A 26,153-nucleotide genomic window follows, 5' to 3' on the forward strand; every position below is an offset into this window, starting at 1 on the left:
CTCTTCAGAGTTCATAGACTCAGTGCTCCGAGACGGAATTCACTTAAAACATGAGAGTAGCGCTAAGAAATCTAAATCCGTCCAGTGCCTCAAGCCGCCACAAGCGTCGCGATGCCTCCCGCCAGCGTCGATCGGCACCAGTATTCCCTGGCGACGCACTAAAAGCGTTCGTTCAGTACATTTCGCGACAACTTCATGGATGTTCAACTGTCAAATGAATAAACTTATGCAAATTCATGTGTATTTTCCAATTTGAAAAGCAGGGATCTATAGTTGCCGGATAGGGCATCGATCATCAGCACGTAAATAACCGACGGATGTGTTAAACTTCTAATGCTAATTAAAACAAGATCAATCAATAGTTTTAATTAGGTGAGTGCTAAATTGAATTGTAATGACACCTGAAATAGAATAATTTTGATGAAGCAAAACAAGTAGTACAGAAAACAGACACGATATATTTATATCTCACTTAGAAGAGGTCGAGTTTGTAATTCGCTAAATATAAATCGCTGAAAATTTTTAACCCTTGAGAATCTCCTAAGTGTGAACCGAAAATGAACGGTATTGGTTTTAGTGCGGTGTGACCAAACCAGGTTTCCCGAAAGTGCTAAACATGAGTGCTAGTGGGGTTCTCTTCAAAACAAGAACGATCTTATGTAAAAACATGTGTTGTTTTTTGTGGAAACAAATCAAAGTTTAGGCACCAAAATGTCAAAAGCAAAATTTTCGGTAAGTGAAGGTTCTTGCTATTAATGCTGGTAGTCGAGGTTCCCACTAACACAAAAATTTCGTTTTCAATAAAAAAATTACTTACACCGCGTTTCGCTAAAAATTACGTAATTGTTGCTAAATTTAGATGCGCAATGTCAAGTTCATCCTCTTTTTTTAACGCAGTTGTTGATTTCAATCCTGGGCGAAAGAATTTGAACTGTCACCTGAGCGACCACCAGCACCCCAAAGTTTTTACCCTCGAAGGGAGGACTCGTAACGGAAACAGATATCAAGATAGGGCAAGAAATAATTATTCCGTAACTAAGACACGGTATAAATAATAATTAGTTTATGCAAATTTTACAAGACTCCATTCATTGTAAATAAATACGACACTTAATACAAATAGCTCGAGAGTAATATATTCGGGACAGATGCGGGTTTGGACACCGATATGGGGGAATAGTAATAATTATCGTGTACATGTCGTGCTGCCGATCTCAACCAATTGCTGCAAACATTTGTCTTTGTAACTTTTTTTCAAATCAAGGTTATGACGCCTAAAGGGGCCCCATCACCTTTTCCCGAGTCGACAGGATTTTGAGGGTGGGTGGAAGTCGAAAAATAGGTCAAAACGGTTCCATTCATTTATCAAACGTTGTTTTCTGGAAAAACTGCACTTTTGCCAAGAGGATGAATAATGGAGATTTGATCCTCGATTTCGTCCTGAATAAGAATGCGCGCGCGCAATAATTGTATCTTTATAAACAACATTTAAAGAAATTCCTCAGATTGAAATGCACGTCTGTTGCTAAATAAAATGTCTTGAAAATGTAGCCTTGTCCTTGGTTACAATTTTCTCTTTCACGACTGGATATTTGAAATGTTTTCCAACAGAATAAACCTGAGAATCAATAAATTCTTTTGTGCTCGGCGATTAGACAATTAACGCAAACAGAAATAAAAGTCAAGTTACAGGTCTCTGCTGCCTCAGTGAATGCCGCGAGAAAGGATCTATTGCTATTTTAAGTTTCCAGACACCGTGTTGCCAAATGTGAAAAAAAAGAAAACATATGTGCATGTGCAAGACGAAACCGCCGAAAAAACGACACTATTTTACCGGTGCAGCTATTTTCTTCACCGTTTTCCTATCAGCAAGTTCCTTCTAATAGATTACAAGAAACAATACGTCAACAGCGGAAGGGAGATCCTTCGACAAAAAATGCGACAGACACCATTTGTAGTTGTAACGTCGACAATTAGCGATTTTTCTGTCGTGCAATCAATTAGATTCGTTGAAACACACATTGCATCTTCTAGAAACGCACATGTTGCACATTATCGACATATCCTGTGATTTAACTAAAACCACCCCGATAACTTATTTTTATACCTCGTCCCTAAATTCGTCCTTTTTATTGTTTCTCTTGTTGTTTGTTTTTATATTAAAACGGGATAACGATCATCAATCCGAATTTAACATCTTTCACAAGAGGTAATTAGAGTTTTATTTGTTTGTTTTAAGAATACTTTATCTGTGGTACCAAACATTTCATTTTTAGAGTTATTACTTTTTAATGGTTTTTTGAGAAAAAGTCGAGTTTAATTGCCGTAAAACAATGAAACGTACGTCGGATAATGTATTCAGAATAATGTGATTATTTCTGAAATGACAGCAGCAACACCAATTGCGTAGAAAAGCAGATGCGCTCGAACAGGTAGTAAGAAAATCCCTTATAATGAAGTTTTATAGTCTCATATTATTAAAAACCTCGGTCCAACTGTCTAACTAGTTGTTTCCTTACCTAATTAAGTTCTTTTATACATTTTTTACGGCCGAAACACCCCCGACCAACGTGTCAGATGATGTATTGTCTTGGGAACAGATTGGCAGACACTGAAAAATCTTAAAAAACGATTTTTCATTTTTCGCTTAAACGATGGGCTGTTTATTAAACATCTGTTTAGCATTGTCAGAAAAACGTTATAGTTTTAAAATTCGGCCTTAATTGGTTTGCGTGATGTGATTAGACATCCTTTGGCAAATTAAAACTTTTATTATTCTAACCTACCGATAGACATCTTGTCCGACCCAAAGGGCAGTAAGCTTAATTCCTTCTTTATCAAGATCAGACCGTCATAACTCCGATAATTATAAACTATTTTACGCCACTTTTCCCGTTTCTCCTTTGAAATTTATTACACATTTTCGCAGTTACGATGTCATTAGAGCCCTTCCCTGCCACCGGAAGAATGAAAAACTTATCATCGCTGTTTCGGTAATGCTCAATCTGTGCGAGCTATTTTTTAACGCCCATTAGCGGCATCTGCCGCCAGTGGCGTACAGAACTGCATTTTGGACCCAAATTTGAGCAATTTCCTGCTGGTTATTCCCCTAAAACCGCCACCTCTCTTCACAGAACTCCGTTGTGTTGCCAAGGAAAAAACCACAGCGTAGCCTATTATCTCGAAAATTCAAGCTTATCCGAACCAAAGTGCATGTCTAATGAGCATCCGTGACGTCACGGCGGAGCTGCCAATACGGTATTCGAACAACTTATTAATAGATTCTTCCATGTCCTCCTTAATCCGTCCATTAATGAGCGACGGCTAATTGATAAAAATGGGGTTATGTCGTGCCTTACGTGCTAGAAGAAGTTTTTTTTGGGTTGTGAGAATTAAAAACATAAGAAAGTAGGAGTGTTGGTTTCGGTGAGTGGACGCGGTGTCTTCATGACTCAAGGCATCCGGTCAGCCGTCGGCGGAACTCCGCATGGTGGCCCTCAGACCTGCTCTATCTTTTACTGGACACTTGAACTAAGGAAAACAATAAGAATTACTACTGGACTAGAATGATTTGTGTCTAGACCAGTGGAAAAAATAGGAAACGCCGAGGTGCGCGCCAAAAATTCAACAGACGGAATTTTTTAAAGCCAAAAATGGGTACTGGTAGTGTACTCAAAAAAAAGTAATTTTGGCAAACAGGTACATTAATAAAATGACACTCCTATAATTAGTTTGTTTTGTTTATTCGAAACACTTCAGTTGACCCATTTAACCTGTTCCGATTGCAACACTGCATCAATATTGAACCTAATTTTCTAAATTACTAACGACTTCCTGAGACCGCTTTATATGTTTCTAATAACTCAGTGTTGATTAGATTAGTGCAGGTTAACAAAAAGCATTACACGCTATAAATAATGTATTTGTCAGAATGAACATGAATGGCATTGACTGTTTTGTATGCTATAAGAAGGGCAATTGAGAATTATATATTTTTTAAGTGAAGAGTATGGTGGTGATCTGCATATACAAAAGTTTTGAATAATGGAATTTGAAGTAAAGATAAAAATATAATATAACTGGAATGGAAATTTGGCACCTGCCTCGTGTTTGGTTTAAAAAATCTGCACAACACATGCTCAGGATACGCCTGGGAAAACACGAAGCAACAGATGCTGGCTGTACGCATCTTTTACACCTACATTGTGCTGAATTTATGCATTAAAGTTTACCTGCACATTTATTGCCTGGCGCAGGTAAACTGAGTGAACATTTGTTGGTCATAATTCGGTTTGTTTGTCTGAATTGTTTCGGACCATCAATCACAACAGACGCAGTAGTTTAATAGGTATTGGCAGGCAATGTGTGATTAAAAAAAGGAAAGCTGGTGATTTCGAAGGTAGCACCTAGTCATTTAAAAGTTCGCGGAAAAAAGGCCTTTGTGAGTCTGCGAAACATGTGCGGGATGGTGAAGGAGGAGAGCAAACATGTGGTGACGGTCTGAATTGCAATATTGTTTGAAATATGGCACAGGTAAGAAGCAAGGTAGAATCAAGTGAGGATTGGTGTTAAGGTGTAGAGTAATGCGCAAAGGTTGACAGGTTTTAGGGCCTGTACTAAACCATCTGCGCAACAGATGTAGTCCTGATTTGGATCCTTAGGTCCGCCAGTTGCTAGGCCGTTACTTCTTTTTGCTTACAACCCTTTCCTTTATCTGTATTCGTATTATATTTTACCAAATCATGTTTTTGGGCAGATGGTTTTTCAGTATTCTGTTTTTAAGATGCCATGTGGTTTCATCAGCTGCATTATCTTTCTAAAAATTTATGAAAAAATCGCATCCATAAGCTAATGTGGCCAACCCCCTAAAAAATCCACAACGCTATCCGTCACGTAACCGCAGCACGTGTGCTTAAAAAAATCGCCGCCCCCATTTCTAGACCGGAATTGGAGGAAGTCCTAAACGTGTTTTACGCTGATTTTTTACCACATGTGTCAAATTCGAGTTACGCTATACACCTATTTATGATTTGTTATATTTACCCAGGGGCGAAAGCTGCGCTGATATTTTAAGAATTTGGGGTGACTTTTTTACGCTTTTCATATATCATATTTAATCTGTGCCGACGTGCAGACTTCTATTTTTACGCGCCCTAATTAATTTCAGAAATTTTATTTCAAGGGAAATTAGAATCTCCTCAAGATAAATAACGACATCAATATCAAACTAAAAAAGCCATCAACTTCAAACAGGACAATGTAAATCTCGTCGTTATTCCAATTTGTGTTGTTGGCAGCCGTGCGAGCCTATAAAAAATGTATCATACGGTCATAAAGCTGTTCCAAACGACGTAATTGCTATGTTGAGGTCACATTCGTTGTATTACATCGCGCTGATAATATTTCTGTGATATTTGCTAAAACCTGAATAGCACGTGTACTTATAAGTATTAAAGGCAGATGTGTCACATCCGTATTTCGCGCGCGCGCCAATACGGGGCTTTTTCCCCCTTGATGTAAACCGACGCAATGCTTTCACACTCAACTGACCCTTCGCTTCAACATATTTAATCAACTATCGTCCACCAAACTTTATCTTTTTCCTCAAGATCAGGAAGTTGCTATCTGATTTTTCCTGCGACTATTTTTACCTCAGATAACATTGTTCACATTGACACCTTTGATGTGACCTGACCTTATTGATACAACAATGCGATGGCTGCAATAGATAAACTGAAGGAAATAACTGATGAAACTTCGAACACTTTCTTCGTCGTTGATCTGGAACTTTTCTAATTTCCCAATAAAAATACTTTTGTACAGTGTGCCAAAAATTGAATGAATATCTGACCAGTGACACATAGATATAAATATTACCAACAGAGTCGATTTTCATTCATATTTGTCGTGTCTCTGTAAAACCTGAAGGTCGGAGTGTATTGTCTTGTCATTTCCTTCATAATTGGCTAAAATAGTTTTAATGAAATACTTTTTTTTAGCTACTATACTCGAACTAATAATCGGTTGACAGAAGAAACTGAAATTAACTTAAAAAATTGCTTTAAACTATCCGTGAAAACCAACGAACTTATTTTGGATATATTAATGCGACAGACAAAATGAACCAAGTGTGACAGAATCCTTCATTTTTTGTGGTATCTTAATTTTGAATGACATGACTTTTACCTCATTCCATAAAACGACAAAAAAGGTTACTGTGTTATCGATCTTTAAAATGTCGCGAGTTTAGCGAAGGTTTTAAATTTGTTTAGAATGAACGTATCTTGGTAACCAGGAGAAACTGTTTTGAAGTTTTTTCCGACGGGTTCATCTCACTCTTCCTTAAGGCACAGTTAGTTAACATTTTATATAAATAAAATGACGTGTTCAAGTTTCTATAAAAAGAGTATAGAAGTAGAGAATGCGAGAAAATAAATAATTAAAACATTTATTCTCAGAAGAGTAATTACGTTAAATAATTAAAAGGTCGTCGCGAGTCAACGGGCATCTTCAGGTAGGGTCAAGAACCTAATTATGACATAAGATAATGTGGTGCATACATCACGGATAAGATTTATAAATTTCTTACTCAAATCCCATTGTGGTGCTAGCCAAGAAACTGATTCGGTTCTCAAGACCAATTAATACTGTTACTATCCAGAGTTGGAGGTCGATCGATGTTCTTCCTTTAAAACTGTGCTTCGAAAATATAGCTTTAGGAGTTCTAGTTCTAGTTTTTGTTGTCAGTACTTCCTATTTTTTACAACTAATTGAGGTAGTGAGCAATCAGAGCCTTCCAGGGATATTTAGTCCACCCCTTGTATTCACCCTATCCTTCCAACGTATTTTACCACCTTCCATATGTGACAATACAAAAAAACGGGTTATTTATCTAACATATTAATAGCACACCTTCTGTTCGCTCATACAGAAGTCGAAAAAATCGGATCTTTTTTTGAGGGCAGCTGTATGGAAAATGACGCAGTAAGTGGAAGTAATCAACTCTTTCAATTTCTCGGATTCACCCTCGTTTTGGGGAGCATCTTTGCGTAGGGGAAATTTGGATAGCCAAGTGGAAAGTCTCATTGTTTACTTGCTAGAACAATTGTGGTAAAACTGAACGGAATTGCCTACTGAGCCCGGCGTCAGATAAGAGTACTTACTATGATAATATATTTTATCTGAAGATCAAGACCGGATTCGTTTTGCTTTTTCTAAACAGCGACCAAAAAATTCAAATCTCAGACCTAATGTTTTTGAAATTATGTATTCTATTTTTGACTTTCACTGTTGGTTTAACAAACAACTATAAATAAAGAAAAGGATATTAATTACAGTTATGGTGTCGTTGTTTATCTTTCGATCTTTATGCTGAATTTTTATTAAACTGCTATTCATTACGTCACGAATTGTGGAAGGAAGAAACAGTTAAAAAAATTAGCGGATCTCCCGCATTTTAAACGGTCTTATCTCTGCTCGTCAAATTTTTGGATTGTTACGAAAAGTACCGTCTAGTCTGAGAAATGTGTCAATTAAAAATGAGCAAATGCTTGTACAGTATGTAATCCGTATTCCAGACGATGCACTAATCGGCATTCAACTAGTGTTTTCTTAATTTCTAGTCGGTAATGAAAGCTAATCTTTTGTTCCCAAATGCACAAATATCGTATGTCTAGGTCTAGCATGTAAGCTATTGTAATTTGGTAGACATTCACAGTATTATTGTCTCAGTTAACAATACAGAGGGCAAGTGTTGGAGCTCTGACCGTCGGACGTGCCTAAAGAAGTCAACCGTACAGATATTCGCGGTACCGTGACGCCGCCAAGAAGCCGGAAATTTACAAGATAATATCGCACCGATATCTTCACCTGTGCGCATGCGTTGCTCACTTTAAATTACCAGTCTATAGGTAGAGCAAAAAACGTCCCCACCGGATACAGAAAAATTATATTAAAAAATGTTTCCTCCACTTCCTTCGAAAAAACGCCCCAAAAAATCTTTACATTTGTCCTCCACAAGTGTTAAACTACAATAGGCGCGGCCTTAAATTGCACTTTGCTGTCACTTGTAATGGGTCCCATATCCCACATGTTACCTGACCTATATGTGAAAGGGTGGTTCAACAGATGCACTTATCCCACACCCCAGATTCGAAATTTCTCGAAATCTACCGTAATCTAACGGGGATACTTTCTATTAACCGTTTATTTAGATTTTTCTAAAACGCCGACATCTTAGGTGGTCATCATTGAACAATTGACTTGCACCTGACAAATGGGTGGCCCTTACGTGATTTCTCACAATGGTCTCTTTCGATTTAAACCTAAGACAATGGACATTCGGGGTATATTGTTTTGGACTAAAGTGAGAAAACCGCCCTGTGGACAATGTAAATGAGTATTTGTTCGGAGGGGGCGCCTAGTGTGAAAGCAACATATGTGTAAATTCCCCGAAAAAACAACAACAAACTACCAAACCGGCTTACAGGACTGAAAAAATCTTTTTTGTTGACTACTCTGCGTGTGTGCGGAAGTAAAAAATCCAGCATGTGGCATTGTTTTGATGGTGTTCATGAATTCAATTGCGGTTTTTTAGCGAGCCTCCCGCATTGAATGCGCTCACAGTCAAAAATTCTTCCATTCAACCCAACCTGTCAATATGCTAATTGCTAATTTTGCCTACAAGCCAAATATCTTCCAATTATTGCTATCGATCCCCATGGTGGGTGTTTTTCACAATTATATCTCCGGGCTCATGGGCTTTTTTGGGCGTTTCGTATCGCGATGCTACAGTTGGCTAAACCCTGTAATTGCAAACATTGAAGCATTTCGATGGTGTAACATCGAATAGTTGCATTGAAAGGTTAATATTCACGTTTACTAAAATAGAAATGCTACTCGATGAATCTAATTGTGAAGCAATACGTTGCAATAAAATATTTGAGGTGATTGTTAGTCATCTTAAGGCGGATTCGAACATCTCTGTAGGTGTGATTCATCCAAGTACATCCTGAAATTGCTAAAATTCTTGAGTGCTCAACATATGTTTAAATTGGCATACTTTGAACGGTTTATGTACACGTCGCCGCCGCCGCCATTTTTTTGTTAATACGAGCCTGACTATTGATGTTAGTGTTACGACGCCACTTCGGAAACGGGTGATTTATTAAATTAATCATTTTGATTCGGATAAATTTTAATTACATAAACATTCACGCTACTGCAACTTTCATTTTAAGTGCGAACATCACTATCTAAAAAGGATTACATACCATAACGTACAGAACAGCTCCCCTTTCATTCACGCTTTCTTTAGTTCTATTTTACGAATCCCAAATCTTTATTTACATTAATTAAATGTAGGAAATATCCATCAAGTTAATTTGTGGATTTTCATTTAATAATAATAAACTCGCATCAAAGGAAGACCGTAAAAAATTATATAGGTGTATAATCTTATATAACTTGCTAATTATATCGTAACTGTGTACTTAAAATGGACAAGTTTTTCCAACCACAAATTAGACGCAAACAAGTCGTTTGATCTCCATAAATTGTTTGTTTACCATTACACATACAATTAGATCAATTTTAAATTGAACGACGAATTAAAGACCTTCAGTAACGAGAGCGGAATAAAAAAAGCAGAAGCTAATTCCAGATATCAAGTCGGTACGTGTAAATGTCAAGAGAATCGTGATTTCACACGTGAATTTGCACCTGCGATGTAAATGTAAATGAAATCTTCAAAATTTGTACCAAGTCAAGCACAACAGAATTTATAGAGGTGCAAAAACTACAGAACGCCAAGTTCAAGTTCAAGCGACGCGACGTACAAAAAGTTATCAAAACCAAAAGTCTCCGAAAATCGTCATGAAAAGCGCTTTAGTTTTTTTCGGTTTCGCTTCGTCAAAATTCTTGAGCGTCTAAGTTTCTTGGCGGATTATGCAAATGTCGATTTTTTTTAATGCAAATTTTGCTTCACATGACTCTTTAGAATGTTACTCCAACATATCTGTGTTACCATCATCGTGTTAAATCACAATTACGCATTATTTTTGTGGATTATAATTTTGGAAAATGTCGTCGGTTTGTCTTGAATTTTTTAGTTGTTTGCGTATTGTGTTTCTGTGAACCAGAACGAACGAACGAACGAAAATGTTAATTTAGGTTGTTGGCAACGGTAATGTCTAATATTCTTCAAATTACGTTGAGTTGTTTTTGCTCATGTTTCGTTCCGCGACAACATGAATGAAGGCCTTCTTGTCTTGTTGATGAGTTCGTATGTTAGTTGAAAACAAATGAACAATTTAAGTGCAGTAAATTGGCTCGTGTGCGCAGTCTCCCGGAAACCGGAAGTTTTGCGGATCAACCAACTGTAATATGGGTTTGTGTGCATTAGTTTACCTTGTCCAAAGATAAAAACGAAAATATTACTACCTACGCATTTTCTCCGACACCTATAATAAAATCTTGTCGAGTTCCCACGAATTTTATTAGGGGATCTCAATAGTAAACCCACTAATTTACATACCGCTTTTTCTAGCCCGCAAACAATGCAGATATCATGGCAAAAATCAACGTTTACGTGACCGTGACAGTGGCCGCCGGATTTATTTCGCCCTTTTGTCCTGGACCCGCTCATTATCTTCGTTAAAACGGCTTACATATGTCATTGCCGAGATTAAAAACTAGCGCGTATCCTTTTATTTGATACCGATTTTTTCCATCAGACGCCAATCAGCAACAAAACGCTTGACAGATTAATCAATGGAAACGTCGAGCCGTCTGCAGCTGGAAAATAGAAAAAACAAAAAGTTGTTATTCATAATAGACGCGCTTCTCTTGATTAGATGCATATATTAACTTGAGCGAGATAATTTTTGCAAGATGAAGAAAAATTACCACAGAGAAATTTGGATCGGTTCTGTATAATCAGGACTCAGACATCAAAAATATTACAGTTTTTTAATACGAATCTGCCACACACCTGCGTTGCCGAGCACATGTCAAGAGAAATATTTAAACTATTAAAGACCAGTTTTACCATCTAACTTGATGGTTAATTCTCATTTAATTTGAAGTGGTACAAATTTATACTTGAAAGAATTTTACAAAAGTCAATAAAACGTGTGTTTTTGTATTGGTGTGATAATGCAACCTACTATGTTATACCACAGCAGCAATGCTGGTAGAATTATAAAGTTATATTAGAATTTTATTACTCTATAATTTCTAGATACATTGTTAGGTTTTTCCTGGTGTTTTTCTCGAAGGCTTGCGCCACTTAATTTATTTTTTGACCTGAGGGAGGGTAATAGTTCTGCCCTCAGTTGAATGTGAACCGTGCATGTCCTCTGGTGTGTCCTGGTATGGGAGTGTGCCGACCACAACACGTGTAATTTCGTTTTTGGCACTTTTTTTGTTTGTGATTAATATGGCCATTGAAGCAGTTGCTCGCAATTTGTGGCTATGAAAGTTAATTGCTCCCTTGTTAAGATTGTTTTTTTCGAGTGGCTAAATGTATGTGCAGTTGCATAATCGCTTCATTGGTCAAAAATACGATGAACAATGGCCATAGGACATTGATTTTAAGAGGACAGGTGTCGCACTATAGTTTACACCTGGTATGACGCCGGCTGCCTCGCTGCAAGCCTGGTGTTGGCCAGTGGCGGACGTTTGACGTTCGCTGTACTATCTATCAGCCAAATTTTAAGATAACATCTCGCCTGCTCCGAGCGTTTACATCTCCAATTCGAAACAATTAGGGGCGAAATTAATTGCTCAAGCAGAAAAATGCAGCGCAAGCGCATCCTCTGCAGTCGATACCGTGCGAATTGAACGTGCAAAAAATTTCAGTAAATCATTGTGCAATCGCAAAAACTCCAATTAGACGCGCAGAAAATCAAGAGAAAGTCCGCAATTCCAGTTTGGTTTAAATTGTATGCAATTATTACGCAATTTGTCAGCCGAACTTTAAGGATTCTCACCGACACAAAAAGTGCTTCAAAATACTAGATGAAAAGGAGACTAAAGATGACAAAATGCTTTCGTGAAATGAATGCGAGTTTACTGACATTTATTGTGCATAAAAAGATTTTACTTCCTTGAGAATGAACAATCAAAGACTCTCTAATTACTAAGACAATCTGCAAGAAAACTCCAAACAAAATATTTGTGTCTTATAGAATTTTGTTCCCGCGAATTTTAAAGCCGGAAATAATAACAATAATGTTATTGATGATGATAATAAGGGTCAAGATTTTCAGGATTACAATGTTGTAGAAACAACAGTTAGGTCAATTAATTTTGAGGACCATTACAGCGTAATAAAACCGTTAACGTGTGAAACTTCATACAGTAGAAAATTTTGCGAATATAATAGATACTTTGAGTATGTAAGATAGAAGATTATTCCAAGGTCGAATCCTGTCAAACTGTTTCGAACAAAAGTGTATCTCTGCGCAAATAACAGCATTTTTCTCCTTGAATTTCCGCAGCCTCTTAAAACTCCCCGCCAAAATCAATATTTTGAGAAGCGCGTTATTTTAAAAGACAATAACACTTGAATCTCAAATGTCCCTTTATAAGAGGATTAGGACGTGTCAGGGAGATAACCTGGGGTGGTAATCCCACGATTTAATCGGGTTTTTCCCTCCAAGTTAAAGTGAACGAATTGCGAAGTCCCTTTTTTTCGTTCAATAACTGAAATCTGAAATTTGAAAGATTGGAAATCATATCGGAAGATGTCTTTAGGAAAATGCTAGAACACCGGGAACCTGTTGAGCGATTTATGACGCATGCGGAGTGGTAGAAACGCTAGCACGTGGTTCGGCGCGTGTCACACTATTTCAACAAACATCTGCCGAACGACTTTTCTGTTACACTGTACTTTTGATCTGACAGGACCTGAAAGGGCCTTTGTCTTTCTACCTTTGTGGAAACTCACGTATGGACCAGAGGGTCGGGACAAAACGCATCAACAAGTAGCTGTCAATTTATTTTCATTGACGTTATCTTAACCATCATTTAATCGAGGGTTGCCACAATAATGAGCAAAGCACAAAATTGAAATGACCGATTTTCCAAATTCTGATTTACGAGGGGGAATTCCAGAGCACCCACCAGCTACTTATAGTACCATCAATTTTATTACTGCGCTTACCTGGAGGTGGGAAAAAACGGCAACTGTCATATTAAACCTTTTAGTGTCAAAAATTGACCCTAAAATTGTAAAAACACTCGTTTTAACACGAATTTCAAGTTGAGACGCGCCGGTTCTGGAAATTACTCGGACCACCAATTTTGATTTACGAGGTGGGAATTCCGGAGTCTTGTCGATTTATGACTGCTTTTCGGTAAGGAGACATTACTCATTTACCTGAGCTGTGAGAGAATCGGAAGCAATAAAGAGATTATAAAATGTAGTGAAGCAAAGCCGTACCGTGAAATTGTTCCTAGTCATAAATTCTGTAATAGAAATTTACGCGTTGTGTATTTTTAAAATCGTAGAATCAGTACCCCCTATGTTAGCGTCTTGAACCGCATCCATTCATTTTATCAGAATGCAGTAGTTGTCGACCTTTAAATGTCATAAAAATGTGTCTTCTTATGCGGGTTGAGGCACAAAAGCATGTTCTTGCATACTTTGTTTGCACATAGCTAACAAGTACTCCAGTGATGCTGTTATCAAAAATCAAATATGTATGTGTTTGTATCAGCGTTGATTGAGTGCAGCTGTATCGAACAGAATGAACAGATGTATAAGAAGGCAGCTGGATGGGCAGCGTAAGCCGCTTCCTTACCTTTCCTCCTTGGCTTACTTACCTTCGAAATAAGAAGTAAAGATGAGATCAAATCGGTCAGCGGAAGATCTGCATAATTTTGCTATTTAAAGTCACACATTGCTTATTCATGATTAATCAAATGAAGAAATTATGACATGGAAATTTTCGTGCAGATGAACTGTTAAATTGCGGGAGTTGGGGATTGGCCCGCGCGAATCTCTACATGTCACTCCGTGACAGCTGCTGAGTACCAAGATCAAGATGTTCTTCTAAATTTCAAGTCTGAGAAATCGCGACATTGATGACCTTTATTACAATTTATGCCGTGCAAAGTTCTTCATAGAGGTTTTTTTAACCTGTTGGTAAACGGAAAAAGCAAATTTTCTCTTTTTTAGCAGGGGTGGCTCAACAGCCAATTATTTCCCGGTACACTTGCATACAAGATGACTAATTGGAGTAGTAAACGCTGGAATATAATTTGTGTTATTAAAAGCGTCTGCTTGACTTAGACTCTTCAATCACTAATTTTACTAACGACGCTTATTCTTAAAACGGATTCCTTAGCGTGGAGAGGCATTTAAACCGCAGTACCACATCAAAGGTATTTACAGCAAGCAAGTGACAGTGACGTACTACAATGACGTCATGTCCATCTGCAAGTTATATGCAGTTGGCGAGAATATAAAATAATTCCCGGAAATGATACACAATCTGCCAATTTATCGGGAGCTTGATGGTGTAGGACCGGTCCGTCTTGCATATATAAAAAGCTAAAGCAGGTGGCCTTAGACTAAAATTAAATAGATTTTAATTGATAAATCATGTGCATGTCGTTTCGACTCACCTCGTCACGAACAGTCAACCATTTGACTTTTATTCTTCATTCCAAAATTACACGCTTGTTAAAAACCAGAAATAAGATATCGATTATCGCTATTAAATATCAACCATATCGATGATACGTTACATGTTAGAGATAATAAGCACCATCACCAAATATCCAACGGTATAATATACAAATTAAGTTTCATACAGAAGAATTTTTAAAAATTGCACTAATGTATTCCTTGGAACATTCATACTGTTTTTGCCTAAGAACGTTCTAATCTGTGCTATAAATATTAATAAGACAACAATAATAGTAATTATAATTTGTAATATTCATACTATGCGAGAGATGAATAGGCAAATTATTCATGGAGTCAAAACGAATCTCCGATTATAACACAGTTTCATTTTGCATATTCTTTAATGCTTGGACTGGTTTTTTAATTTTCTTCAACGCCAGACAAATTAGCTACTGTTGCAATAACTCATACACGGTTTTTCAACCATTGACTTAAATTGACGAAATTCATACAATGTTTATTATCACGAATCACGTGCTAATACAATAAATAATGCTTCCGAAACTCTTCGGTTTATTTTAAGAAGTGGTCGCTGCCCTAGTAACGTCGCAACACTCTTTTTATCTAAGCTTTTGTTTGATCGAACTCAGAATAGATGGCCACGTGAGAGATTCTCTTCTTGGAAAATATTCTTGACAACAGAAAATCGGTATAATAATGTCATAATAATGTCTTCTCGCTATTTTGGTTGTTCGTATGACCTAACTTGGGGTTCTAGAAATTTACACCGCCTTCCATATATCCATGCATGCATATCAGTCGTAATTTATAACATATTTTGTACTTTTAATTAAAATATGGTTTGGAGTTTAAATTAATATGTACACAATAATTTTCTTTTTTACTATCTATCTATCATTTCATGACACCTTTAAATGTGCCAATTATAATCATTCAGCCGTCAGTAATAGACCAAGTTCAAATAGTAAAAACTTTCTGTGCCATAATAACTATACTTTTTTGCTTTCATTATCGTAATTAAATAGCCTCATTAAACTCTAATATAGAAAAACTGATTCCTGTACACCTGTAATTCAACTGTAACATTGACACTAATGCGCATCGTTTAACTACATGAAGGTATATTTACAGTCTAGTGTCAAAGTTATTTAATAATAAATTGATAATATAATCGCAACTTGTTTTTGTAGCGTTGATTTATTTGAAATATTTAATTGAAATGACTTTCTTGTGCTCAAAGATGTTGATTTCATACTTTCAATTTTTCATTTTTTGGGTTTTTTAACTTTTTGGTCGACTGAAAATCGTGAGTACGTCACTGCAGCGTGATATTTTTCCAAGCCTGGCTGAAAACAATATGAATTGTTAAAGAAAAGTGGCCTCTTTCACTGCAATTCGTGATTTTGCAGGACCGCCCCATACGGCATTTATAGTGTAAATTTTATTAGATGAATTTTTATTTGCGTGAAATTTCTCAAAATTGAAAGTAAGGTATTTTAAATTTCTTACAATTTCTATCTTATGTAAGAAACAATCCATTATGCAAATGCCTATTGTTGCAATATTGTTTTCATTACTGTAGAGATTTAATTGTTGTTTACGTGCTATTTATTAAATAGTTTCTATAATAATTGGTTTTAAATAATCGTGAATTTTTGGGGGAATTGGGGCATCTCGTAGTACCATGTCAAAAGTCATGATATTAATTTAATTGCCACATTAATGTAGTTTTAGAAATGCTCGGATTGTAATTATGAAATTGAATGTTATACTTCCCACAGATGTGTTTTTGCACAAAACGAGCTTAGAAAGTAAAGTAGGTGTAAAACATCATTAATTCAGACCTGGGATGGGACTGATGTATTATGTTTAGTATAGAAAGGTAAATTCTTTGAAAATGTGAAAAGCATAGGGCACGTGTTCTTAAGTCCTTATTTTTCTTACAAAGCAGATGTTGCTCCATGGATACTCGTGAGAAAATCGAAGCAAAACATCTTGTTTTTTTCAATGCCTGACAAAACTCGACCTTATATTATCAAAGTTTCATGGTCGGCATTGATTCAAGAAATTTTATATGAAATTGGCCCACGTCCAAATCGCAACATAAATAAGATTGTGTGGATAGAGCGTCACAACAATTAAAATCAAGCCGACTTTTGATTGATTTTTACAGTGCACCTGGCGAATGCATACTTTCCCCTTAAAATTGGGAAAAGATTTTAAAATATGAGGCACCTGTTAAATCTAATACATTTGGTATATCTTTTATTAAGGGGCACCTGTTTGGATGGAGAAAAGTGCACTTCAATTAATTGGTTGATGTCTAAATGGATGCACTGGATGCAGGTTTTCTTTGAATTTATTCAGGTTTTAATTGAGCATTATGCCCAATAATGGTTGACGAATAATTAACCTTTTTACCTTTTTAAAATTTTAAACTAAAACAGTGTAGTGATACCTGCTAAATATGGAAGCAGGTGCTCAATACTGCTGCTTTTACGTCTACACCTGTCATTGTGGCAACCGATGGTGCAGATCAACACACGGTGTCGAATCATTGGGTCATGCAATACCTTGCGTTTAAGATTATTTCTCATTATTCCAAACTTTCCACAAGCTATTATTCTTACAATGTGAACAACAAATTTATAGTACGAGCGGACACCGGAAAGTAATAATGCATGGTCGGAAGCCCGCCTTCTTTCCATATCAACACTAATTGGAAGTTTTTACAAATTACGCACCAACGGGGCTTTGGCGCCAATTGCCGCAAAGACCTTTAGCCAGACGTGTAAAAACCTCATTAGTCATTTCATTAGCAATATTCCACAACTATAACTTGCTCATGATGGTCAAAATCGTATGAACCATTTTAACCACTTTAAAGTGTTTTCATCAGCCGCATCACATCCATTATTGCGTCCGTCAGTGGAAATCATGGCCCGTAAATGATTTATTTACACGTTTACCTAGCAATTTTCTAGAATTCATTGATAATTCAAAATTTGCACCATCATTTCGAAACGGAAACTCCAGCGTAATTATAACATATGACCATTAATTAATATTTTTGTCGTGGGCAAGGTCATCCCATTGTACCCAACAGAAACAAACAGTAATCAACTTTACAATAAGTACTAAGTGCAATTTGTTTGGATTTCGTTATTGCAACGAATTCACACTGCAATCATAATTACATTGTGCAACACCTGCCATGTTTCAATTGACCTGACCTGACCTGTCAGAGGACGCAACTTGAGAATTCTGTGGAAAGGTGTGCACAAAAAAACGCGATTCAGGGCTCAAATCACAAGCATTTTTCGAATGCAATGCCACGGGACGAAAATAGATTAAACACAGCGAATGAAGGCGAGATCAGCTTTACGTTGCGAGAGTAAACTGCTGATTTAAGATCAAAACATCTTAACAGTCATATTTTTATTTTCCTTAATGGCCTACATGTGTAAACTACACTTGTTACGACCGAGTTGTTGATATTTATATTAAATTTTGTGCAAATGGACTGAGAATTTTTTGTCAGGGTTAATAAATTGATTTGAACAGTTTTTGAATGCTCGCTCGTTTCGCTCGCTCGCTAATAATGAGAGCTGGAATTTATCTCCATGTTTTCGTGGTCACCCATCAAATCTGACACTTCTTTCACCGTATTGCAAATTACTTAAAGCATGCACATTGAAATGGATGGAAAGAATGAGAAAGTCGAGAGTAGGTATACCATCAAAAACTATTTAATATGCATCAGGCATCTTTCACTCTGTATTAATGTGAAGACGATATAGCAAATTATTTTCCTATAACATATTTAATTAGCGTTAAATGTGGGAGTCAAAGGTCAATAAAATTTTTGACTTTCAAAGACGGATTTTTATAACGACCTCCTTGTGGCTCGTGGTGCCATAACAGAATGATAATGGTAAACGCCATGTTCAGTGTACTGGAAGCGTGCATGTACGTATTGTCTGTAATTTGTATCAACCAACGCAACATGAATTAAAATAGAAATTTATATTGTTTTACTCGAATCCAACAATCGAGGATGATATTTATTACTTTCTAAAACAGGGCGACTTGACAGTTGCAGCCATTGTTGATTGAAACTGTGCCTATTATTTCGTTTAAATGCCTTGTTCTGAACGCAACAATAACACGATTAATGGCCACTTTAAAATGGGGGGTCATTTTTTCCTTATAAATATTGTAAGACCTCAGGGACAAATTATTGAATCAAAACAATTAAGGTGTGTGTGGAATGAATAAGTAACGAAAACCGACACTAAATAAGAATTTCACATTTTGGTACCACCGTACTATTACGAAATGGTACTTCCAAGTCACTCCTATATAAAAGGTTAATGTTCTGAGTGAAACCGCGATGTTCTTCAAGATTGACGGAAAGAGAAGCATCCTGGTATTTTCCAGTCATGGTACCCTCCCGAGTGGTAATGGAAAGTACTTATTTAAATGATATTTTAGCAGTGTTAAAACCCTTTTAAATGCCTTTAGCGTCTAAAATACTACCCATTTTTCGTAATAACAGTATTTAACGATCTGTCCAAGTAAGTTAAAGGTTTTTGGACAATTGTGGTTAGCACCGCAAGGGACGTTCCAAAGAATACAGCAAAAGTAAAATCGGGTATTGTTGAGTGATATTCTTTAAAAAAATGCAACTACAAGGCGCGACGATCACTGGGCATGGAGAGTGGCATTGTTCCGTCTTACTGAACTGTGGAAGCGTGCGCCAACACCTGCCCTTGGACCGGACCCAAGACATTACCATCGTCTAACGACGTTCTTACTAAGCACCGGAACTTGACCGGACAGACGCCACGGACGAGTTTGTTAATAACTTGGAAAAATTATACAAGGAATTTATGCGAAAGCACTTCCAGAACTTCTGCTTCTTATCCAGGTAAAAGAAAATTGTTTACGAGGTGAAGACAGATGTTGCGCCTCTGGTAACCTAAGCAACAATTCTGTATTGCTTTTAAAGTATCCTCAAGCTTAATCGGACGGTATTGTTGGATTATTCAAGACGACGGGCCCATTATTTGTCCCACCCTCCGCTTTATCCGAGGTAAATTTCGAGAAAATTAAAAATCCTTCAGGAGCAGGGAAGATCCTGCCAAAATAATTCTTTCTTTCGAATATTCGCCTGGCATTCATTATTGTTTGTTATTATCACATTGTTTCTTTAGTGGTCCGGTTTCTTTCACACCGTTTCGGTTAAGTGATAACTTTGAGAAAAATTATGATTAGAATTTTGAAAGGAATGGATGTAACCGAATTCCCCATTTGGTGTTTGGTATTTAACTGTAATGTAAATGTAGACAAAAGTAGCATAATGTATATAAAATTCCAAGGCCGTGAAGTCACCATCGTAATTCTACCATGAAAAGAATGAAATTTAATGTTTGTATACTTTTATTCTTCGTTTTATATTCATGTTATATAACAAGATTAAAAAATTTAACCTTTAATTATGGAATGAATTTGGTGCGAGCATTGCGTCCTTGACATCGCGGACGCTTCTTTCCTCATCTTCAGAAATTTGAAGGAAAGGCTTGAAAAGGTAATTGCAAGGTACGTCAGAGGTAAGGTACAGCTGGTAGGGCACAAATAAACCACTATAGAGAGGACTTCCGTTCAGCCTGTTGATTCAGCACCACTTGAGGGATAAGATTCTAGCGGAAGTAGGTTTCCTCGAGGAAATACTATATTTAGCATGTTACCTACTTTAGTTCGGATGGCAGCTGCTGTAACCTGTGTCCATCCTGCTGGTCCAGCAGCACGTGTATGGCACGTGCGGAATTGCTATCACATCTCATATTCCACTCTTCGGTGCTCATATTGGGTATCAGGTTGTTCCAAGCGTTCGATCCACACCAAATGTCGAAACTTTACCTTTTTCTTAAATTATAATTTCATTGCCGCAACTTTTGATTAAACAAGTCAAAACTTGTCAAGTACCACATCTTGCGCAAAGATGTTGCCGGATCTACAATCATTTTTAACACTTGCTCTTACTAAATGAAAAATGACACCACACTTACCGCACTACCAAGCAAACCTTTTACGCTCTAATCTCCATATTTCATCATGTTTTATATAAAACGTGTGATGGGGAGTTGTGCAATTCTACTAACGAGAGATTGAATTTTAAATTGATATTAGACTACCGAATTTATATTAAAATGTCTCTTTGATCAATAATTCATTCCGCAGAGAACATATCGCAATCATAAATCTAATAGGATTAAATTAAATGTGTGCATTCAAATCGGTTGGATGAAATTGCATTGTTGTTTCGCTTTTAATTTATGGAAAACTTTCGGATTGACTAGACTCGGGGAATTTTAGAAACCATCATGTACCTGTTCCGATTATATCATTCTATATTTCGCAGTTTCGGATCAAGTTTAGACACGACAGAAATACATTCCTAATTTAACAATTATCCTTTCTAAAAAAAGTGTAACGTTAATCATTAACTCATTAAAATGTTATCTATCATAAAGCTTCTAAACCATCGAAAGTAATAATGATAATCTTATTTGCATTGTGAATACGTCAAATTTTTCCGCACTACTTCAACAATAAATTGAATACAATTAACTGCGAAACAATAAGAAGTTGTGATATCTGAATCCGTGAAATTCCAACAATGAATAGACATATTAAATAATTTTGGACTCGCATCTTTAAAGTGTGGAAAAGTTTGATTTTCGCAGATTTATAATTATCAATGTTATGATCAGATAAGAAGTTAGCAGAAAGTTAACGGCTCTCACCTTCCAAACAATTACGTTAAAAGTATTTGGTTAAGTCCACATTAGCAACGCAAGTGGGCCAGAACTAATGCACTCCGCTAATCAAAGAATAAATTTTCTTCTGGCTATCTTGCAAAGCTTTGTATCTCATCAGTCGCACACCTCCGAAAATGTGTTGTAATAAAAAAGCCATCGATGTGGCCTGATCAGAAAGTCTTCTCGTGCAGTAGCCGATGTCTAAGATGTGGAAGATCGGCTAGGATTGGGCGGTGGCACGTGCCACGGAAGCAAAGCAGTGAAGCATAGATCAGATCACAGCTCAAAGGTTAAACGGATCGGCCTAATCCAATTTATTAGCCAAGAGTTACGCGGTTTAATTGGCGCCGACACAGTTAACGCCAATTAATAAATTAATGAGATTGACATTGTTAAGCGTTTATTTTATCGTTAACGCCGACATGGACTCACCTTCAGAAAACGCCCCCTTGAGCTGCTGTCAATCGCATGGGTCTATATGCCCGCGTGTTCTCCTTCCCTGCTACCCTCCGTGGTTCCGGTAACCACGTGTTCGGCGTGTGCCAGGTGGTTACTGGTCCAAATTAGACAACATATGTGAAATTTTGCCTCACGACTCAGAAAAATCCCGATTTCTTAAAACAAAACAAAACTGCTGTTGGTTTACGTAATTTTTATGCAATTAAAAGACATATGCTGCTTTTGCAAATTTCGCCTACAGTGATTTGCAACAGAGCGACATGACCGGTTATATCACAGGGTGACCAACCCCACTAATCAAAGTTATTGCAAAACAAAACCCTTAACATCACCGCGTCATTGATTATCTCCTGGAGCTCTAAAATTAGTTAATAATACGAAACAATTATTACCAAAAAAACAACGCACTGCTCGTAAATAAAATTACAAAAACTCTACTGCCTTTCTTGACAGCTTCCGTCGTTTTAACGTATTCCCATCAACGCGCTATTTTATTTCGTGAAAACGTGGAAAGATTAAAATCCCATTGTGGCTATATAATTTTCTAGCACGATAAAATTTATTACTACTATCAATTCCATATTGTTTAAACTAACACTATTTGAGTCACACTTGACTGCACGATAACGTTTTTGGCTTAAAGAAAAACTTGAATGTCAAAATAAAAAAGTTTCCAGGTAAATTGAATCAAATTTGAGAAGTGCATTGTAATTTTCTTTTTCTATCCAACAATTTAAATTAGGATTAGTTACGAGAAATAAATTACACGATGAATCGATGAGCTACTTTTTTTATATCAATTGATTTTGGCAGTTACTTTCACTTACACAGCTTCTGTTCGATTTTTCCCAAAATTGTTTCTCGATCGAGTTTCAGTTTGCTCTTTTCGCAATAATTACCTTATTAAATTACGAATCGATTGAATTTCGGTAGACATTACAAGTCAGACAGACAGGTAGCGTGCATATCAAACATTTAAATAAACATATTACATGATAAAGTATTCAAGATTCAAATCGTAGATTTTATCGGGGCTATGTTTCAACCCTGTCGTAGCTCGTTACTGAAAATCACGATGAAGTTTTCACTGCGAGATTCTTGTGAGGTGGAAAAAGACAGCGACAACTTCGTCTACACTTCTTGCATAAGGATATAAAATATTGGAATTTCTACCTATATTTCCACTGTACGCAATCCGCGATTAGGCCGTACCTGTTGGTGCATCTACGATTTTCATTCAAAGAGACTGCGTGACGACCCTGTCTAGTACAGAAGGGGCATACAAGCAAAAAGAAAAAATAAGCAAACATGCAATAATTTTAAAGACAACAGGTATTATTTATTTTGTTACTTATTGTCACAATTTTGCATCCCCAGCTGCTGTAGCTTTTCTTTTTATTTTGTTAGGCTCTACAGCAAAAATACAGATGTCTTATCTAACAGTAGCCATTATAGTCATCTGCTCGAAATGTTTTCTTTTACATCATTAAGACTAAATCGAAACAACTGCCTCAGAGCCGAAGTGAAACACACCTTTATTATATTTTATTTCATTATTCGACGTTACTAACAGATTTATTTATTGCTGGGAAAATTTTATAAAGCTTACTAAAAATACTAATAAAACCAAAACCGTGAAGCTTGTGACTCATTTTTAGTCGAGCCTACCGATATCAATAAATAAATATTAAATTGATATTTGAGATTAATGTAGTGGAAAGTAAACACCCGAAATAACAACATATTTACATAAAAGTATTGTGGCACTTTGCAAAAATGGGAGATAGTGCTTCAGTTCAGGTGGTGATAGGTGCAAGTTGCCATGTAAGTAAAACAAAAAAAAATTTTCGTCACTATGAGAAAAATAATAAATTAGAAGATATCAGTTATTTTGACGTGTAATGTCTTAGTCACCATTAATCGCAAATTACAGAGTTGGTTTCACAGAAAGTTAGCCGCGTAGCCAAAATTATAATACAACAAAATCACTTTCTTCAACGGTTTCGAATTGCGATGATTGATTATTATAAAACACAGTACAGGAAAAACCGGTGCATAAATTGGATATGTGTCTCAGTTTTTGAAGATACAATTTCTACCGCGACCGGACAATTTGACGACGAAGGTTTTTTACCAAGAACTGCTTCAGCTGAGAATTCTGTCAATTTTACACTCTAACTCAAAATTTTCTGGGGATAGAAAGTCATTTACATAACGATTTTACCCTCTTCTATGGTTTTTCAAACTCTTACATGCGTTTTTCGTCTCACTGTGCTACTTTCTCTTAATTTAAATTAAATAATTATTTCTGGAAAAAATAATAAAATAAACGACGTAGTTTAAATTTATTAGCCCATCTCACGAATGAGCTTTTCTACGATTTTGTTATTCTCTTGATCTGCAACACTTCTTGCAGTCATCTCGGGAGCCTCATCTGCCGGCTTGTTGGTTCAGACCAGGCGAGTCATAGGTTCGATTCTCACCAAAAACATGATTGTTTGTGAAGTGTCACCATTACGCAGAAAAAGGCGCCCGAGGTGGCTTTTTGATTTTTTTTTTCAAAATCCACAGAAAAATGTAAAACTGTTTCAGACTTTTTCAGGCGAAGATGTTTTTAGTTATTTGCACTTCTGACTAATATATTTATTTGGTTTGAACAAATTTTTGATCAAGAAACCATGTCGTAACTAATAAATTTTTAACAATTCGTTGGTAATGAAGTTAATTGTCGCCCTTAAAATTTTATGAAGTCATTAAAGAGTTGTTAGGAAAATAATCGATCACGAATCTGAAGACGAAAGCTGTTATTCTCGTTTATAAATAGTATTGCACCACTCACCTAATTAGGCACCTTAAAAAAGTTTTCCTTCCAGAGAAATTTGCTGGGATAATAAAGGACGCTGTGACGGGCCATTGTATTTTCCAGCTATTATGCAAATCCTATTAAGTTAAGCTTTAAGTAAGCTAGATCCCTCTGGGCCCTTTCGTTCTTTACTCAAACTTAAATCGTCTTCCTATCGAATGCAGGGTGAATTTTGAATAGTCCTGGCGAGCTAGAAAAGGATGTGTACACAAAATTTCGTTGAGCAACCCATAGATCGATTTACATAACGTATTTTGGGTTGCTATACAAAAGACAGGTACTTTTCTATGCAATGTTGGGGTAGTTCTTTTGTGCTGTTTTTCGAACAAGTAACCGGTATTGTCGCCATGACAGTTTTATAGGGTGCTCAGTAGTGCATTTGAGTCCTGATTTATTTTTGCACAAATCCAAATTCACCTCCGTTTTCAAGAAAAGTCGAAAAATAGAATACAGATGGTGTGATCACTAATGACGTTTAACACTTTCATGACTAATTAAGAAATGCAGATGCGGGTACTTTAGCAAAACAAAGGTGTTTGTATTTTTAAAGTTGACATTCAACTTTTTACTTGTCTGTGCTGCATTCAGTTTTCGAAAATTTTTGATTCAATGATAATTAAAAAAAAATAATAAGTATGTGTGGGAAATGTTGGCCGATGTTTTGGTTTTCGGGGGAGGTAGAATTTATCACTCAATTTAATCGATCGAACAATGGGAAGCAAGGGCACAAAAGCCTTGAGTTTTTTAGTTGTCTACCCTCGCAACATCTGCTCGCCTACACTGCTTTAGGTAAGGCCAATTGGTAATTGTTTTGAGGCAACTGGTCGTTTTTGAATAAAAAATCGTGATTTATTACCGACTTCTGATGATATTGCATATATTGCATATGTTGAGGCAGCTTGCATAGATTTTTTTGTAAATCTGAAGCCGGAAGCACGGCCTTAATGAAAATTCAACACCTAACATACGAAACTGACAATTTTTGCGTGTATCTCTGAGATCTACCGCGACTACAAGGCCTTGCTTGTATGTAATTATTGCACAAAATATGCATGTACAAGCGTTCATTTCGGATTTCCGCTTTGGTACAAAACATGATTTGGGAAATTTACATTTCGGGTTTCATTGTTGGTAATTAAACAGCTAACCATGTGAGACAAACGCTTAATGTGCTTCTTATTTCCATAGTATCACGAATTTTATTGCCAAGTTCAAAAATAAATCAGCTTGTAAACAAATCTTTAAGTACCGTTAAGCTGCAAAGCACTTATTCAAATTTTTCAGCCAAGTGAATTTTTTTCGCGGTTCAGTTAAAACAAGGAAAATAGCCTTCATAATATCAAATGAAATG

The 26,153-nt window shown here is 36.5% G+C and overlaps 1 protein-coding gene across 1 annotated transcript in view; it reads left to right on the forward strand.

The window, feature by feature from the left end:
* Positions 1 to 138: 138 nt before the first annotated feature.
* Positions 139 to 26,153, forward strand: part of Delta (neurogenic locus protein delta) — a 39,575-nt gene continuing 13,560 nt past the window's right edge. Inside the window, exon 1 of the mRNA XM_088047729.1 lies at positions 139 to 732. The gene's annotated coding sequence lies outside the window, so the exon portion shown is untranslated. The remainder of the gene's footprint in view (positions 733 to 26,153) is intronic.

The sequence above is a fragment of the Gnatocerus cornutus genome, chromosome 10 (genome assembly GCF_029298725.1).
Source record: "Gnatocerus cornutus isolate USDA-ARS CGAHR chromosome 10, icGnaCorn1.1, whole genome shotgun sequence".
NCBI classification, from domain to species: Eukaryota; Metazoa; Arthropoda; class Insecta; order Coleoptera; family Tenebrionidae; genus Gnatocerus; species Gnatocerus cornutus.